Below are 19,298 nucleotides of genomic sequence, written 5' to 3' on the forward strand. Positions count from 1 at the left end.
TCACGTATCACTCCAGGCGGTGCTCAGGGGACCATATGGAATGCTGGGAATCGAACTCGGGTTGGCTGTGTGCAAGGCAAACGCCCTACCCGCTGTGCTATCGCTCCAGCCCCCTCTAGCTTTTTTCTATATTGGCTTTTAATATGGGTCAAACCGGGGCCTCACTCCCAGCAGTTTTCAGCCAACTATGTCAATACTAGAACTCGAGGATGTGGGGACCCATTCGGATCCTTGGGTGCTGAGGATTACCTGGTTACCCCAGTAGTGCTCGGAGACTTCCAGACTTCCATATGTCATTGCCTGGGAATGATCTGGGGACCACATTGTGCTGGGGATAAAAGTAGGGTGGTCGATATGCCAGGCATGTGCTTCAGCCACTGTACTAACCATGATGTACATTTTTTATGTACCGGTTGGCCTTCCATATTTTGTTTCTAGAGAACTGATTGCTCAAACATGCAGTCCAGGGGTCAGAGAGATAGATAGTGCAGGGGTTAAGGTACTTGCCTAGGATGAAAATACCGGCCAGGTTAAATCTCTGCTGCTGCGTATGCTCCCTTGACACATCACAGTATGGCCTGAAAACCCAAATCAAAGAATCAAACAAACAAATCTTCGATCTTTTTTGAATGTGGTTATTTTGTTGTTATTGTTGTGGAATTGTATGAGTTCTTCACGTGTCTTGGGTGTTTATCCTCTTTTCAGGCAGAAGATAGGCAAACTTTTTACTTTCATGTCATCCCCTTTGTTTATTTTTGCTTTTGTCTACCTTGCCATTGGAGTCCAATCCCATAATTCATCTTAAACATCAGTGTTGAAGTATGTCATCTATTGTTTGTCTGTGAATTTTATGGTTGCAGGTCTTATATCCAAGTCTTACATCCATTTTGAATTTTTTAAAAAAATTAATTTCAGTCATCTCTAAACTGTTAATAGTATTGTAAGTCATCCTAAGCCAAAATAAAAATCAGAAAAAAAATGTAGACAGATTGCTTTTCCCCTCACCCCCATGATTCTGAAAGTGGTAAGATTATATTGTGGACATAAAATTGTTGGAAGGTGCTTTGAGATCATTTAGTGTGTAAATAGAACTCCCAAATAGTTCCTAAAACTATTTTTGACCTACGGTGGTTTATATCATTGTCCTACTATTGTATAATCTTTACTATTAAATGTTGCCACTCGGCATTGATCACAGCTTAGTTTTTGCAAAGTGCTTTAACCCTCGTTTTGATTATACCCTAGGCAGTCCTAAAATGGTTATTTCCTGCTCTCAAATGAGAACACTGAGACACAGCAAGGACCTCTGATTGGCTTCAAGCCTCAGAGTCTGCTTGTTGTAAGCTAGGAATAGAATCTTGCCTTTCACATTCCAGCTCATTGTGAAAAGCGGCTGACAAATTCCCACTGACAAATTAAGACTGACAGCCTTAATTGCCTGTTCGAGTATGGCTCTTCTCTCTTGTTTGAACACTTGGGGGGTATGTTCTCTGGCTTGCAAAGGGTTCCCTGGATCCCCAAGTATTCAAAACACTGCCACCTCCTTCAACTTCTATGGGCATGGAAATCAGGAGGTAGGAGAAGGAAAAGGGTTAAATCCAGGTGGGAAGGAAGCAGAGCTTCTTTGATCCTAGCATCAGCTGCTCTTTCAGAGCTGGACTATATAGCCTGTCTCAGTGATACCTTCAGCTGGACACAGGTGCTGGCCCAGAACTAATAAAACTAAGTTTTGCTGAGAGCTCTTTTGATAAATAACAGGCTGGGCACCATTGTGCTTTATTGTTCCACGGACCATGGAGTCAGTAGCATCACTCATTTTGGAGGTAGAAAAGGAAGTCAGTAGCTTAAGCTAGAAGGATACCTCAACCTGTATCTGACTCCAGAGGTGACTTATACCTGAATCATCACTCCCAAGAGTTTGGCTGGGAAGCAGGAATCCCATGGAATCTGGTTCTGGTCTTGCCCTCTCAGACTTGAGGTCATAGGAGGCACCTGATGATTTTTTTACATACCCGACTCCATCAGGGATAACAAAAGTCTTTTGAATGTCAACTCTTGTCACTTTTTTTTACCCCCTGTTTTGTTTTAGGACATATCATTATTTTGCCAGAGTGCCCAAATCTCTCGGATGAACACGGTGTCCATTCCTAGGAACACATTTGTCATTTCTGTTGGCAGAATGTAGACTTACGCACAGTCTGAATTGGTGTGCCAAAGTCCACTATTTCAAGGAATGAATGGCTCTGGACTTTATAGTCACTCGTTCACAAATAGATGTGAGCATCCAGGGTGCTTAGCATCCTACTGCTAAGTACAAAGCTGAGCAGTAGGACGCTGAGGTGAACAAGAGTTTGGTCTCTCATAGTTCAGAGTCTGGCACAGGAGTTGGCAAACGCTAGCTAAAGGCAGAATGTAGCAACACTGGCTGTTTTGTCAATAAAGTTTTATAGAACACAGTCATGCTCTTCTATTTTGATCTTGCCTGTGGCTAATTTTAAACAATAGCAGGGCTGAGGAGTTGCAACATAGACCACATAACTGACAAGCTCTAAAATATTTTTTCTTCTGGTCCTTTGCAGAAAACATTTGCCAACTTCTCTCTTGGGATAATATTTATTTTTATTTTTCCCTTTCCCATTCCCATTTCTGTTGCACTGACTGTGGAATCACATGCACCTGGTCGTAGTACTTAAACATGCCAGGTTGCAGTGCTTCAGAGATTGCCCATTCTGAGACATCAATAGGGGATCCTAGATGCCATATCTGCCAAGCCCAGGTCTGGCACATGTGGGAAGTACTGGGTATGAAACTCAAGATCTCACACATATGTGTAGGACAGACACTGTTAACCATCAAGCTAATCCCCAAGCCCAACCACCGTTCCTCAACTCTGAAAATTTCTCTTTTGTATAAATCACATATTTATTCTCTAACTGGTTTTTCTTTGGGGTTCTTGATTAGCAAGATTGTTGTTTATGAAGAATAATTTCATCATTAGAAGACTCAAGAATACTAAACACACACACATACACACAAACTATAAAGTAAACCACCAACATGTATTGAGTGTTTGCTTCTTGCCAGGTTCTTTCTAAGCACTGCATAAATATTAACTCATTTGTTCTAGCAAATAACTGCAGGAAGCCCTGAGATGATTCCCGTTTTATAAATGTCTGGTTAAGTAATTGGCCAAAGTTCAGAGGCAGAAGGAGCAGTCCCAGGCCCCAAGAGCAGGCACCCTGGAATGCAGTTTCTCTGCTGCTCTAAATGAGATGAGGTGGGGATGGGTAGGAGGAGAGGAGGAAAGTCCAGTTAGGAAGTAGTGGACTGTGATAGCCTGGGGACTGCTGCGTTTATTTTTAGCCTGAAGAAAACCCTCATCCAAGAGAGTATGAGTCATCTACTCAGAGACAGTGATTAGAGGGGAATGGAATGAAGCTTCACTGTAATTAAAGTGCTTCTCAGATGTGGATGTGTCCCATGTTTCTGCTAATGCTGATCTAGAGATGACACTTTCAAACTTGGTAAAAAACAAAACAAAACAAAACGAGACAGAAGCCTTGATTTGTTTCATCAGAATGAGGGAATGGCAAGAAAGGACCCCTTTAGAATTTATTCTTCTATTGCATTCTTGGGGGTTCCCTAGACCCTCACTGGTATCCTCTTCCTTTTCTTCTACCAAATCCTGAAGTCCTTCTCCCGATACCCAGAACATTCTGACCTATACTCCACCCCCCTGCCATGAGGTTCTCTTTAAAACCCTGAGGCTTCTTCTGAGCCTCATAGTAGGACCACATAACTCAGACCAGGGAAGCATGGAGCGGAAGCATTCATCAGAGTCAGACTGTGTTCCGTATGTATCTCCACATTCATGAAGGCATAACCCAGCTCACTCAAACTTGCTTCATGAACCTGGCGTTAAGAGGTAACAGTTGAAAGAAATGCTAACTGGTTTTCTATCAAGAATCATCAGTCCTATTTGTAGATACTCGTAGAAATGTAACTTGCCATTAGAATATGGAGGGGATCTTTTTTTGGGTCTACCATGCAGGGAGGGCTGGAGCGATAGCACAGCAGGTAGGGCATTTGCCTTGCACATGGCCAACATGGCTGACCCGGGTTGGATTCCTCTAACCCACTCGGAGAGCCCAGCAAGCTACCTAGAGCATCTCGCCCTCACGGCAAAAGTCTGGCAAGCTCCTCGTCACGTATTCAATATGCCAAAAAAACAATAACAACAACTCTCTCACAATTTGTTGTGAGATGTTACTGGTGCCCACTAGAGCAAATCAAGGACAGTGCAGGACAGTGCTACCATGCAGGGAAAGGACAAACTGGAAACTGGGAAGTAACCTTGGTTGATAGGAGAAATCCAAGTTCCTTCCATGGAGGCATTTCCTGTGTCCTGGAAGTTGACATTGTCTTAGATCACTGGTGCCTTCTAGACAGGGGTGTTTGCACCTATCAGCCCTGAACCCAAAGGTCTGGAACAATCAATGCATTTTCTAAATTATTCTTTATTTTGAATATCAGCTTAAGTTCTGTCTTAATTTTGACATCACCATCTGATAACTCAGTGTCTATAAAGTATGCATGGAATTACAAAAAAAAAGTAATGTACGAAGGACACAAAATTATTGTACCTACCTTTAGGTCACTCCACATCACCCAATTTCTCACTGTTCAGGAAAGTCTTTGGGAGGCCTTGCACTTCATATCAAACACAGAGTTCCGAGCACATTGAAATAGCCTGGCTCTACAGAATCAGCACATAGTCAGCACTGGACAAGTTTGGAGATAATTATGTCTTTTATGTCTTCCATAAAATGAAGTTCTCTTTGAAGGAGGGAATATGGCCAATACACCAGGTATAATTTTCTTTTTCTTTGTATCATAACCATCTCGTGCAAGACTCTTTTCCAGCCTTTCTTTTGCTCTTGTTTCTCTGCTCCAAGAAATGACTCCATTTTGTTTGAGTTTGCTAGTAAGTATCACAATATAAATATAAATTTTATTTACTGCTTGATTTTAATGGGGATGCATTTTGGGGCTCTTGCATAACCTCCTTCAAAAGAAGTTTGCCAAACATAATGATCTTGTCATCAACTTCTTTTTGTTTGCACAGAATAATCAAACTAAATGGTAGAAAGGATTCAAGCTTTTGAGTTTAAATTTGTACCCAAATGATTCAAAGTTAATATATTTTTGGAGGGGTTATCTAATTAAATCTAAAATGGTTTTTGCTAATGCTTCATCCTATTTTTGATCCCAGCAACCCTGTTTATCTCTGGGAAGTTAAAGAACCAGTTAATAGAAGGTAAAGGGAAAAAGAAGAGGAAAGAGAGAATTAAAGATGAATTAAACTCAGAGTCTTTATCTGACGATGTTAGTAAACAGGTATTTTGTATCAATCCCTGAAAAGGGGCAATGTTGGGAAGGAGAGAGTCACCCCAACTTCCTTTCCTCTGTGGCTGTCGTGGCAAGACGCAGTCATACCCAGTTGTCCACACTGAGGACTACACAACTCAAGGGACCTCACTTGACTCAATCTGTTTAGAACTCGAAGATACTTTCTTCTTTAGCAATAGACCATGGCTTCCTGACTTCTTCTAAGCTATGATCTGAACTCAGTCCTCAAAATGGAACCTTCACCGGCCACTCTAGTTATTCCAGTCATACAATCAACTCCTCCACTAGGTGTACCCATCCTCTAAAAATTTTTTTGAAATGTATTTATCACTGGTTAGACTCATTATAGTATTTCAGGGGGTATACTTAATACCTATAGATGTGTAAAGTACTTGTGCACCCGATGACCAAATTTCCAGTGCCCTTTCACCACCTGAAAGACCCCATCACCCCTCCTTCCCTGTTCTCCTTTCCTCCAGCAATTGCTGGAGTTTTACTGATCCTAGGAGTTTTATGACTTTTAGCCACTTGTTTGTTCTTGCTTTTTGGGTTGTGGGTCACACCTGCTGCTGCTCGCAGGTGTTCTGGAGTTGCTCCAGGTGGTGCCTGAGGGTACCAAGTGAAGCCAAGGATTGAAACTAAGTCCCCTTTTTGCTTCATCAAGTCCATTGAGCTATTTCTCTGTTCCCCGTCCATCCTTTTGCTTTATATCCATATGTATGTGACACTATCCAATCAATGTTTCTTTCTTGTGTTTAGCACTGTGATGGAGCGAAAGCACAGTGGTAGGGCATTTTCCTTGTGTGCAGCTAGCCCGGTCGAGCTGGGTTCGATTCCTCCGCCCCTCTCGGAGAGTCCGGCAAGCTACTGAGAGTATCTCGCCCGCGCGGCAAAGCCTGGCAAGCTATCTTTGATGTATTCAATATGTCAAACACAGTAACAACAAGTCTCACAATGGAGACGTTACTGGGTCCGCTCAAGCAAATCGATGAACAACGGGAGGACAGCGCTACTACTAGAGCACTGTGATTTACAATGCTGTTCATGATAGAGTTTCATGTGAACAACCTTCCAACATCCCACCCTTCACCAGTGCATCCTCTCCCTTCTACCATTGTCCCAGAGGCCCTTTCTAACCACCTTCCAGACCCTTTGCCCTTGCTAAATTCAGCTCTGTAAATCAGTCCTCAGGTTCTATTACTTCCTTACTTTTTTTGTTTGTTTTTCGGGGTCACACCTGGCAATGCACAGGGGTTACTCCTGGCTCTGCACCCAGGAATTAACCCTGGCGGTGCTCAAGGGACCATATGGGATGCTGGGAATCGAACCTGGGTCGGCTGCCTGTAAGGCAAACACCCTACCTGCTGTGCTATTGCTCCAGCCCCAACTTCCTTACTTTTAAAAAATTTATTATAGTCAATCAAGTTTTATTTTTCTCCTAAAGACATGATTTCATATTTTTTAATGGTTTGTCCCATTTTGAAAAAAAAAAAAGGCCTGGAGAATCTGCTTAAATTTATTAGTATAAATGCTTCAATAAAAAATAGTTGTAAATCATTCAGATGCATTAAGCTATCAAGTTTCCCAGTGAAGTCAGTCCTTTGCCAGAGCCCTGGTGCATAAGTATTCATATCAAGCAAGATAATAGTATAATATGATTTGTAAAAACATCCCAACACTGAGTTAGGACATAAAATCAGTGGTAGCTAAGAAGGGACTATTCCTCAAGCAACTTGTCAGGATTATGGTGTTTCAAAAAATAAAATTAAAAAATAATCTTAATAACCATTTACATTTTCAGTATTTAATATTTTAAATTAAAGATTTTTAATTAAAAGTTACTTATCTTGGGGTCTCCCAGGTGGTGTTCAGGAGGACTGGGCTGGGGGTTACCTTCAAGGGTTCAAGAATGTGGTCCTGCTGTCACCTTGTGGTCACTGTCACTGTCCTCCCCTTGTTCATCGATTTGCTCGAGCGGATCCAGTAATGCCTCCATTTTGAGACTTGTTGTTACTGTGTTTGGCATATTGAATATGTCACGGATAGCTTTCCAGGCTTTGCTTTCTTGGTAGCTTGCCGGGCTCTTCAAGAGGGGCGGAGGAATTGAACTCAGCTCAGCAGGGCAGGCTGCGCTCAAGGCAAACGCCCTACAGCTGTGCTATGGCTCCAGGTGTTGGGTATTATCCTAACCACCCTGGTAGTACTTCCAAGTACTGCTCCAGCAGGCAGGGCCACACCTGGAGGTGCTTAGGGGACTTCCAGGGCTGCAGCTTGCAATGTTCCAGGGACTATGTGGTGCCTTGAATTGAACCACGGTCAGCCCCAGGTAAGGCTTGTAACCTTAAGTCCTATGCTTTCCCTCTGGTTCAATGACATCATTTTAAGATGAGGATAATACAGGTTCAAAGAGAATTACTTACTTGCTCAAAGACACACAGCTAGTAAAAGAAACTGATCAGCACATTTTACTTAAAACTCTGAATATGTGACTTCCTGGGGTGAAGAACCTAGCACATGCCCTATACAGAGGACATATTTTCTGGCTGTGAACTAGAAAATATTAACTTTGGCAATCACTGTCACGGTCCTCCCGTTGTTCATCGATTTGCTTGAGCGGGTCCTGTAACGTCTCCATCATGAGACTTGTTGTTACTGTGTTTGACATATCGAATACTTCACGGTGTGGGTGAGATACTCTCAGTAGCTTGCCAGGCTCTCTGAGAGGGGCGGAGGAATTGAACTCGGGTCGGCCATATTGGCTGCTTGTAAGGCAAACACCCTACCGCTGTGCTATTGCTCCAGCCCAACTTTGGCAATGTAGTCTTTATATTTGGTACTTAAAAATTATTTAACTTACTTATACAACTTTTTTTAAAAAAACGATTTGAAGGAAGTTAGAATAACAGACCTGCAAAACTCCAAACCAGAAACGATTTCAGTAGAATGATAATTAGAAAGGGAAGAAATGAAATAGGTCAGAGGAGGGTAAGATATTTACCTTGCATGAGGCCGACCAACAGTTTGATCCATGGTACCGAATATGGTCTCCCAAGAACCGCTGGAAGGAAGTCTTGAGCACAGAGTGAGGAGAAAGCTCTGAATACAGACCTGCTGTATTTAGACTTAAATTCCTCCTCTCTCCACCTCCCTGCCAATAAAAAACGAAGAGAAAAAATCCATGAGAGATGCTTTGGGAAAGAGCTTGTTTTTTAGCTGGAACAATATATAAGGAAAATAACAATAGACTGATGATATGAAAACATTTTAGAACAGCACAAAATCAATTAAAGTGAATGACTTAAAAGGAAAATTGTCAGAAAGAGTAATTTTTCTGGAAAAACTAACTTTTGTGGTTTTCACTCAATAAAAAACATAGAGCTATGAAAAATGAGTAGGGATTTTACTTTCTGCAATGACGTTTTAGATGATGTAAAATTACTGATTTATTTCCATGCAAATTTAAAATTTATTGTACAATATTATTCATAATATTAAAGTTTTATTTAGCTTTGAAAAAGAAAATTATAAAGTTTTTGAAAATATTTCCTTTATTTGCTACTCATTGATTGAAAATTTGGTGGAATTTTAGAAGTTTAGACTTATTCATCTATATGTGTGTAGGCATTACCACCTCCACAATTAAAAAAAAATCTCTCCCCTATGTGGGATAAAAAAGAAACAGAGTAAAGGAACAACAAATGGCTGTAGTCATTGGAGCTGGAAATCTTGTATATAGAACTGAGCTTACAGGGAAGTAGCAGGTGGGAGAGAATTCCTTAGAATACCAGTGGAGGGAAGTGGGCATTCTCCTAATAGGTGTCATATTGGAATAATGTATCTATGAAAAGTATAATTGACAGTATTATAAATCCCAATACCTAGAAAATGGTTAAAAAATAAATTTAAAAAATGCAATACTAGATCTATGCATGAAAGTAATTAAGGTATTCTATTGTATTTTTTAAGTTGTTATAAGGCTGAAGTGATAGCACAGTTGTAGGGCGTTTGCCTTGCACGCAGCCAACCCGACCGACCCAGGTTCAATCCCTCCGCCCCTCTCAGAGAGCCCAGCAAGCTACTGAGAGTATCTCGCCCGCACGGCAAATTGATGAACAACGGGAGGACAGTGACAGTGACAGTGAAGTTGTTATAAAATTATGTAAGTTATTTATAATGTATTTTATTGTATTTTAAAAGTGGTTTATGATAAATTTTGTTTTTACTGAATGATCTATCCTCTATGCCAAAGCAAGCACTAATAAAATTAGGTTTAATGTAAAAAAGAAAAAAATGCATATTGTGAAATTATTCTGCTTGTGATCAATACATTTACCTGTCTAATAGGTCTAAACAACTTTAAATGAATTATTTTCGCTGTTTTTTTTAAAAAAAAACTTTTTCCCTCTTTCAAATCTGAGTGATGACCTAGGTAGGTGTTCTTCACTGAAGGCATTTTCAATTTAGCACTTTGCATACAATCTGCCTTTGCCTTCTTGCTCATAAAGTTTCTGTTGAGGGATCTTCTGATAGTCTTAGGGGTTCTTGATATGTGAGTTCTTCTGTACCGCACTGTAGCACTGTCCTCCCATTGTTCATCGTTTTGCTCGAGCAGGCCCAGTAACGTCTCCATTGTAAGACTTGTTGTTACTGTGTTTGGTATATCGAATATGTCATGGGTAGCTAGCCAGGTTTTGCCATGCGGTCAAGATACTCTCAGTAGCTTGCCAGGCTCTCTGAGAGGAGCAGAGGAATTGAACGTGGGTTGGCTGGGTTGGCTGCGTGCAAGGCAAATACCCTAGTTCTTCACTTAAAAAAATCTGCTTTTAACCATGTATTTGATCTTTAATCATGGGGGGTGGGAGGGATACTGGGATCAGTGGTGGTGGAGAATGGGCACTGGTGGAGGGATGGGTACTCAATCATTATATAACTGAAACCCAAGCACAAAAATTTGTAAGTCTACAACTGTACCTCATGGTGTTTCACTAATAAAAATTTTAAAAAACAAAAATTTAAAAGGAGATAATAAAAAATCTTTTTCCATTTTAATTATAATGTGTCTTGGTATATATCTATTTGGGTGTATTTCATTTCAAATTCTTTAACTTCAAGGATCTGGATATCTAATGTCTTTCTCAGTTTGGTTGGCTTCTACTACTTTACCTTTGAGTTCTTTTTCATTAGTAAGACAGAAACTTGGGCACTCACTCTGTTCTTGGCAATGCTTAATGCCTTCTCAGATTAGTCCTGGCTTCCAGCCAGCTATGCTACTCGGACCGCAGGGACCCCAAACTCCAAGATTCCCCTACCTCCTTATCTCACATTGACCTAGGTACATCTGGAAATAGAGAGGTTTTCAGATATACCCATTATTTAGAAAGTAGAGAAGAAGGGGAGAAGAAAAATAAAGGGAGATTTATCTTTGTAATCTTTTGCATAGATTAATTATCTTTGAAATCTTTGAGAGATTACAAAGTTATCTCCCAAAAGACTATAAACTCTCCCACTGTGGTACTTCTTAACATTTACTTGTCTGGCCCCTAGCATAGCTTTCAACATGGAAACTGCAGACCGTTAGTTTTATTTTGATATAAAAATGCTTTAAAATATCCCTTTCATTAAAACACATTTACACATTCTAAGATTTAAGAAAGCTGGATTCTAGTCACCAATAGAAAGATACCACATGTTGTTTGTTCTGCATATTTGAGTCTACTAAAAATAATCTGTAGTCACTTCTAGTTGCCACACTTTAATAGGACATTATTTGATTGGTTATTTATCACACCAGTCTCTTCTGACATTTCCCTTCCTTTCCTTCCTTCTCATTTCCCTCCCCATTCTTTCTCCTCCCTCCCCATCTATTTCTTATTTCTAGAATTCAGGGAATCATTTCCAGGGACTTCAAGAAATCATTACATTCAGTACCTTACATTGAAGCTAATTAAGGTAGTTTTGCTCACATTTTATAGAAGCTAAGTCCAGGCAGACACAGAATCCAACTCCAAGGTACAGAAATATGTAGAAGGCATAAGCCAGTTTTCTCGGACTTGTCTCAGTGAGAATCAGGTGAGAAGTCAGCTTCCAGAGCAATTAGAATCCTTGAGGATGATGTTTCTCATCCCCTGAAATATTAGTTAAAAATCAGATTGCTGGATTTCTCTACAGTTTTTGAATAAGAAAACTCTATGGGCTCAAGAACTTCCCTGTACAATCAGTTCCTGGCAAGGTGATGCAATGTCGCCATTCGTTCATTGTCTCTCTTACTTGAAGGACTCTTACCTTGGACCATGTACTTTACTGCCCAAACCTAGCTGATTGTCTCTCTTCAGACCTCGCCCAGTCTGGTGCTTCTGATGCAGGTGGAACATCCACTCAGCCCTGTCCTTTGGCTTCATTTTGCTCTTTACTGTTGGATGGAAATACTCACCGACAGACTGTTAGATCTTTTATTGTTTCTTGCAAACTTCCCTGTAGGAACCAGTCTAAGCAACAGATCTAAGCAACAGATTCAAATATCTACCTTCCAAAAGGCTCACCAGATTTCTGATTTTGAGTTGAGAGATCTCTTTTTTTCTGATCTCGTTTTGCTGAACAGAGCTGATTCAAATCATTCACCCCTTCACCAAACATTTTTTTAAATACCTAATACAGGATGAGTATGACACTAGATTTATAGGAGAGAACTAAGGTGAATTTGCATCCTTCCAGGAGAATTAGGACCAATTGGTGTGTAATATGAGTTCTGGTTCAGTGTGATGGGTGCAAAAAATAGAATCCTATGCCAGAAGAGAGTGGTGTCTTATCAGGAGGAGGGTGCAATTATAGTCTGAACCCTGCTGAGTTGTCAAATCCGCCTTTTCCCTGAAACTGTATTTGCAGGTTTTTGATTATTTGTGTTGGGCAATACACAGTTGACTTGCATATGCAGAAATTATAACACAGAGAAGGCTGAGAATTAGTCTCTCACAGTAGGGTGTCATGCGGGACTGTCTTCAAGTCAGAATGGGGCATTTTCATTGGGATGTCAAGTGTTATAGATGAGAGTGGGGAGTTTCAGAGGAGCTTAGTGTGAAAATGTTACAGGAGAGGCAGTGTGGGAAATTACTATCAGTAACAAAAGAGACTATCTTTGTGCCGAAAACAAAGCAAAACACACAAACAAACCGGAAGAGGGCCTTGAGACTCCAAGGCACACATAGACTTATAGATATCAACTTCCTGATAAATGGAGGATTTGGGGAAACCTGTTCCAGTCAGCTGCTGGGGCACACTCTGTGGATAGAATCCTCCCTCCACTGTTCTAATTACCTTACACATGCCCTAGTTACATAGTTTGATGCTAACGATGTAGGTGCAAACATGTAATGTATGTACACATGCACAACTTTAGCACCATACCAATCATGCCACTCATGACCAAGCCCTAATACATATTCCTTCCCTTTGTTAATTCACTCCTTAAAAATCCTTACCACCCTGGGAATGGAAAGATAGTACAGAGGGTAGGGTACTTGTCTTGCACACTGCAGACCCGGGTTCTACCCTCATTACCCCCGATGGTCCCACGAGTTCCCTAAGAGTGATTGCTCAGTGAGAGCCAGGAGTAAACTCTGAGTGAGCACAGCCAGGTGTGGCCCAAAATCCCAAACAAAAAAAATTTACCCAAGAACCCAGAGCATAACTCTCCCTTGAAACTACCCACAGATCTGTAATGTGTACTAATTCTTTAGTAAAAAGAAATGATCTCTTTTGTTATCCACGGTCTTCTCCTTGAATTCTTTCTCTGATAAAGAGACAGAGCAAATAATTGAGGTACAGTTGATCTCGTACAGCTTATCTTCTTCCCACTCCCAACATCTTCTGGTGCCCTGTCAATGGAACATAATTGAGTCTTTTGCCTCACCTTTTACTTTGGGCAAAACAAGAAACTTGATTTGATTTTTTAGGAAGGGGGACTGGGGACCACCTTCTCATCTTTTCTGTACTCTAAAGAATGAAATTTCATCCCAGCCTAAGCTACAATGGTTAACTCCCAGGCTGAGCAGATCAAGCTCACGTGGATGTAGATGTGACCGGGGGGGCCACCTTGTGGGACTGGCTGGGTAATTGCCTGGACTACCCGGGTCCTCTCTTATCTGCCCTGAGGTTCAAGGATGAACAGGAATTTATCCAGATCCTCTCCTAGGCCTGAAGACTTCTTGTATCTGCTCTATGGTAACAAAATAAGTGCCAGGATGTTAAAGACTACAAGGACAAATGAGGAAGTGGGAGAGGAGAGCTTCCTGCCAAGCAAATACGCAATCCTGACGAAAACTTCTTTCTAGAAGGGGAAGAAATCATGTGTTAAGGGCTGGAATCCTCCAACTCTGTGGAGAACCTATCCTACTATGTATTCATTCTCGTCTCATAGTTGTAGTATGCTGTTCATGGGTTTTGTTATTGTTTTTTGTTGGTTTTGGTTTTGGTTTTGGGGCCACATCCGGTGATGCTCAGGGCTTATTCCTAGCTCTGTACCCAGGGATCACTCCTTAAGTAGTCTTCAAGGACCATATGGGTTTCTGGGCATGAACTAGGTTGGTCACATGCAAACTAAATACCCTACCTGCTATACTTACCAGCTCAAGCCCATTCTGTTCATGGTTTTTCAGACTTTTTTACACCTTTGTTTTTATAGCGGTTTCCTCCTCTTGTTATAGAGTGCATCCATCTTTTCCACAACGGCTGTTATTCTGCTGCTGAGCTCCTATTGAGCTTTTTATATTCCCTCCTATGTTCTTCATTTCTGTCTGAAGTTTACTCATGTCAGCCCTCATCTTTTTCTTGTCCTTTGTTGACTACCTGTGCCATCATTTCTTTGAGCTGATCAAGCAGGCTAACAACGGTGTCACTAAAGTCATTGTCTAAGAATTTACTCAACTGGTTAGTACTGTTTGAGTCTTCTGTGTTATTGTTTTTGCTCATTGAACTTGGTGGGCTTCTATGCATTTCCTATTGGGTTTGCTGTGTTCCTGCTGTGCTCAGAGTGAATCTTTGTAGTAAGCCCACCCGGAACTCTAAGGAATTAGGTTGAGAATTGCTCTTTTCTTTTTCCCACTTGTCTTCACCAGCGACAGAAAGTATAACGGGAAGCCGTGTGAAATTTCATGAGGTGCATCCTACACGGCTGCTCTTCAGGAGATGAGGAGCTGGGCCTGTTGAAATGGTGGGAGTTCATGTGGAGGCTGCCAGGACTAGCTGGAAGGAAGGAGAATCTATGCCCTGCTCCTCTTCTTCCCCAAAAGCTCTCTGAGTTGTCAATCTGGAGATAGATCAACTCATAGGGGTGGTGAGTGAACATCAGGAGATGTTTGGGGACGCTCTTTAATGGCAAAAAAAGTTAACCAATCTTTATCTAAAGGAGGAATTCTCTGACAAAATGAACAATACTGCCTATTTTTTCTTGAGTTTTTTTTCTCATACCCTATAGTGTTCAGGGCATGCTTCCTGCTCTGTGCTCAGGGGTCACTGCTGGAAGGCTCAGGAGGCCATATGAAGTGCTGAGAATCAAGTAGACTGTGTGCAAGGCAAATGCTCTACCCACTGTACCCACTGCATTATTGATCTGCTTTCAATTAAAAAAATTTTTTTTTAATTTTTTAAGAACGGGGACTGGAGCAATAGCACAGCAGGTAGGGTGTTTGTCTTGCACACGGCCAACCCGGGTTCAATTCCCAGCCTCCCATATGGTCCCCTGAGCACCGCCAGGAGTAATTCCTGAGTGCAGAGCCAGGAGTAACCCCTGAGCATCTCTGGGTGTGACCCAAAAAGCAAATATATATATATATGTATATATGTATGTATATATATATTTTTTAAGAAGGGTTTTAACAAAATTGATCATCAGACAGTTTTCTTTGAGTCCTTCTCGGCCTTCTCTAACTTCCCAGGAGAACTCTAGGTCCCCAGGAGTTTCCTGACTGTCTGGCTTCTGTGTCAGGGCCCCAGGACTATATTCTCCTGCCCCTCCTCTCAGTACTCCCTGGAGTGACCTTCTTGAGCTGCACTCGCTTAGGAAAAGAAAAACTCCTTGTGCCTGATCTCATTTGATCAGTATGCTACTCTTTTCAAATATGCTGGGGATGTGAAGGAAACCCTTTAGGGAAATATTTGAGAACGTCCTTTAGGGGACAAGGACATTAAGCCGAAGGAATATTTCTAATAGTTTTCCAAAATTAGAGGAAGCATTTTTGACTTAGGAGGTTTCCTACTATTCCTGAAACCTCCTACACAACAGCTTGCCACAATGGACATAAATTGAGCAAGTTTTAAGTTCAAAGGTATTATACCTACCCTAAGCTCCACAATGAAAGCCCTTGGTGTTAGCAACATAATTTTGGAGAAATAGTTAAAAAAAATTGGGACTCTCGAGGGTGGGAAAGAGAATGTTAAAGAAGGAAGATTAATAATAGCTTAAAGTACAGCTGGCACAGTTCTGTACAATGGAAATATGTATGAACTGTGTAAATAACTTAAACATTTCTAGTAACCACATTTCAGCAAAAGGAAGTAGGTAAAAATAAGTAAAAATATTCTCTGTTTAATCCACTTATTTCTGAAATATTATTATGTCTAGTCTTAATTAATAGAAGTGTTTCAATGGGACATTTTACATTGTTCATACTATGGCTTAGTAACCCAGTACACAATTTTTTGTAGGACAGAGGGTTGTTGGAGGTGGGGGGGGGGGGTGTGCTATACCTGTGGTGTTCAAGAGCTACTCATGGCTCTGTCCTCAGGTGTCTATTCCCAGAGGTGCTCAGAGAAAACCTCATGCAGTGCTGGGTGCTGGGAATTTAATTCAGCCCTCGTGCATGCATGCATGCATTCAACCCATTTTGCTATCTCTCCAGCCTCCATGTGTATTTTTATAATCTGGATCTGGCACAAGGGTTGAGAGTCGCTCTACTAGCTGTTGTGTGTATCCATGAAGAGAAAATAGGAAGGCAATTAAATTTTCCAGGAGAAATCAATTAAAAATTATAAAGGCCAGAGTCCTCCATCTTAGGTATTCTAACTTAACTGGTCTGGAGATGTGTCTGGTAATCAATATTTTATTGCTTTAAAAATTTTTTTTTGGTTTGGGAGCTACATCTGGTAGTGCCCAGGGCTCTGAACTCAGGGGTCACTCTCGGCGAGGCTTTGGGGCCATATGGGGTGCCAGAGATTAAACCCAGGTTGGCGTCATGCAAGGCCAGGCCCTGGCTGCTGTATTATTGCTCCAACCCTTAGGAATCAGTATTTTTAAAAAACCTCTCTGGTGATTCTAATGTGTAGCTAGGGTTGAGAGTCACTGAGAGGAAGACTTCCCCTAAAGTGAAAACACTTCCAATGGGAAAACAAAACTTCTAGGGAGGTTCCAGAATTCCTAGTGCCCAGGTTTAAGAGCAGAAAGGAAACATAAATGTCTTATTTTATAAATGTTAGAAACTTCCCTCCCCCAACCCACACTCCTGCCATCACCTTAGATATCATTGTTGTGTGCTTTCTGATGATTTTGTATGCTTGTTTATTTTTTCCATCCTCAAACACTTCTCCTCGCTCCCCCTTCTCTCCCTATCCCCCCAACCCCATCTTTAATCTAGAAGAGACTTTCAAATTTATTTCTGAGTTGAATTTGAGGAGAACTACCAATGGTTCTAATCCGGGTAACAGCTACTTCGATCAATTCTGGGCAGAGGAGAGCACATGGTGTAGACCTTACCCAGGTACATTCACTCTAGACAAGTTATCTGTGCTAGACAGGGTGAAGAACCTCGGGCTTCTACTGGACCCTTATCCTATTGGCTGCTAATGGGAGAGTCTCTTTCTGCCATCCTCCTGATTTTCTGAAGAATTTATCATCAACATTAGCAGGTCTATTGCATCATCACAGATTCTTGCTAACCTACTGGCAATTTCTGCCAGCAAGTTAAATATTTAGAAATAAGAAGACATGCTCTACTGCCAAGTAAGAACCTTTTAATGAAGGTCATCATTGGGATCTTCTCTGTTTAATAAAATCTTTTGTATGAGTGACTGCATGAATATCATCCTCTAGAAAGACCTCAGCAGCTAATCTGTGGAGGCCCCACTGGGGACGAGAGGGTTTGCACCCAAGCCCGACTTTGTTAGGAGCTCAGCTAACCACGTTCTCACTTAGAGACCTCCCCTCCTTCAGTGCCTCTTTTATAAAATCATTCTCCTGCTCTTGTCTTTGAAAGTGGGTCACTCGTCAGCGCTTGTATTTTAGTCTCTGGAAAATGTCTACTGTCTTCCATACTCTTGCTCAGCAGCTCAGGTTGAAAAGACAGAAAGAAATGGAGACTAAAATCACTAGGGAATGAAAGGAGAAAAAGCTTGATTGTTGCCCTTCACTCCTTCAGGCTTTGAAACAGATTAGTATGGAAGCAGGTTTGTACCCAAAAGGTATCGGAATAGCCTTTTATTTAGCCGATCATTCCCCAATGTAACTAGGTCGATCAGCTAAGATTCTTCAGAATCTTCTTCAAATCTTAAACCATTACAACACCCCTCATCCACGGCAGTGACTATTTTGGGAGCGTTTCGGAGGATCCCAGGGGAGGTTGATTGATGATGAATGCTGGAACCCCAGAACAGAACAAATTGGTCTCCCAAGCCGTGGAGTGACAGCCTCCCTGAATACAGCTGCTTTCTTCATTAGGAAACTAAAAATAGCCCTGATCATTGCAGGCTGGTTTCAATTCAAGCCTTCTGCCACATCCATTTGTCTGTTTCATTCAGCGTTTCTGCATGTCTGTGACACTGGGATACTATTTCAGACGAAAAGTACAGTGTGAAGAGAGGTTTCCTTTCCCTCCCTCCAAGTTCACTCTGGATGCCCCTAGCCTCCCCCCCCCCCCACACACACCCCGCTCTTCATGCCACTACTGTCCAACACTACTACTTCATGTCAGGGGAACTTAGGGAATCTTCCTGCACCCTTGCCATCTCCATCTGCTGCGTTCATTTTTGGAAAAAATAAACATCATCCACACTGTAAGAATCTACAATTATTAGGGCTTTCTTTTCCCCCAAAGAAAATGCTCATTACATGTGTGATTTTCTATGGATAGCTCATGAAATGTTGAGTACTACACTACTCTCTCAGCTGACGCAGGATTTACTAGACTGCTCTACTAAGACACAGTCACACACACACACACACACACACACACACACACACACATCTCTCCCCTCAGCCCCATCCCCCTTTCACCATCAAACTGATTATCTTTGGTTGTTGACATGTTGATATGAAACCCATCTCAGGAAGCAACCTATGGGAACCTAAGTTTTTTTTTTTTTTTATTAGTCTTTGTCCTTCTTCAGCCTGCCTCCTTAAGAAAGTTGGTTTTAAATTTTGGTGGAAGTGGTACCATGATTATAGCAAGGGGATTTCCTCATGTTATTTTGAAGATGCTGAAATTGACAGCTTTCCCTCTCTCAGCATATGGGTTATAAAGGAATAAATATAAAAGAAGAAAAAATCGGGCAAGAACAAATGTACTCACCCTGCCATTGAAGACTGTCCACTCACTAAGAAAGTCTCATGAAATGGGTTTACAAACCCACAATAGTTATAATTAAAATATGGAAAAAGGAGCCTCAACCCTAAGTCTGACCACATTGGATATTTATACACTTGTACATCTCAAAGTACGCTTCTAATGGCTTTAATAGAACCGAAATCCTAAAGATAAGAGTTAATGTTGCTATGGAAACTTTTACATGTCTTGACTGCAGAAGTCTTGGTTTAAATTTGCAAACTTAGTATCACATTAGCTTTTTTTCACATTTGATTTCTGGTTGGTCTTTTAAGAAGATAAAAAGAGAAAAACTACATAACA

This window comes from Sorex fumeus, unplaced genomic scaffold (assembly GCF_029834395.1).
Source record: "Sorex fumeus unplaced genomic scaffold, SorFum_2.1 ptg000094l, whole genome shotgun sequence".
NCBI lineage: Eukaryota > Metazoa > Chordata > Mammalia > Eulipotyphla > Soricidae > Sorex > Sorex fumeus.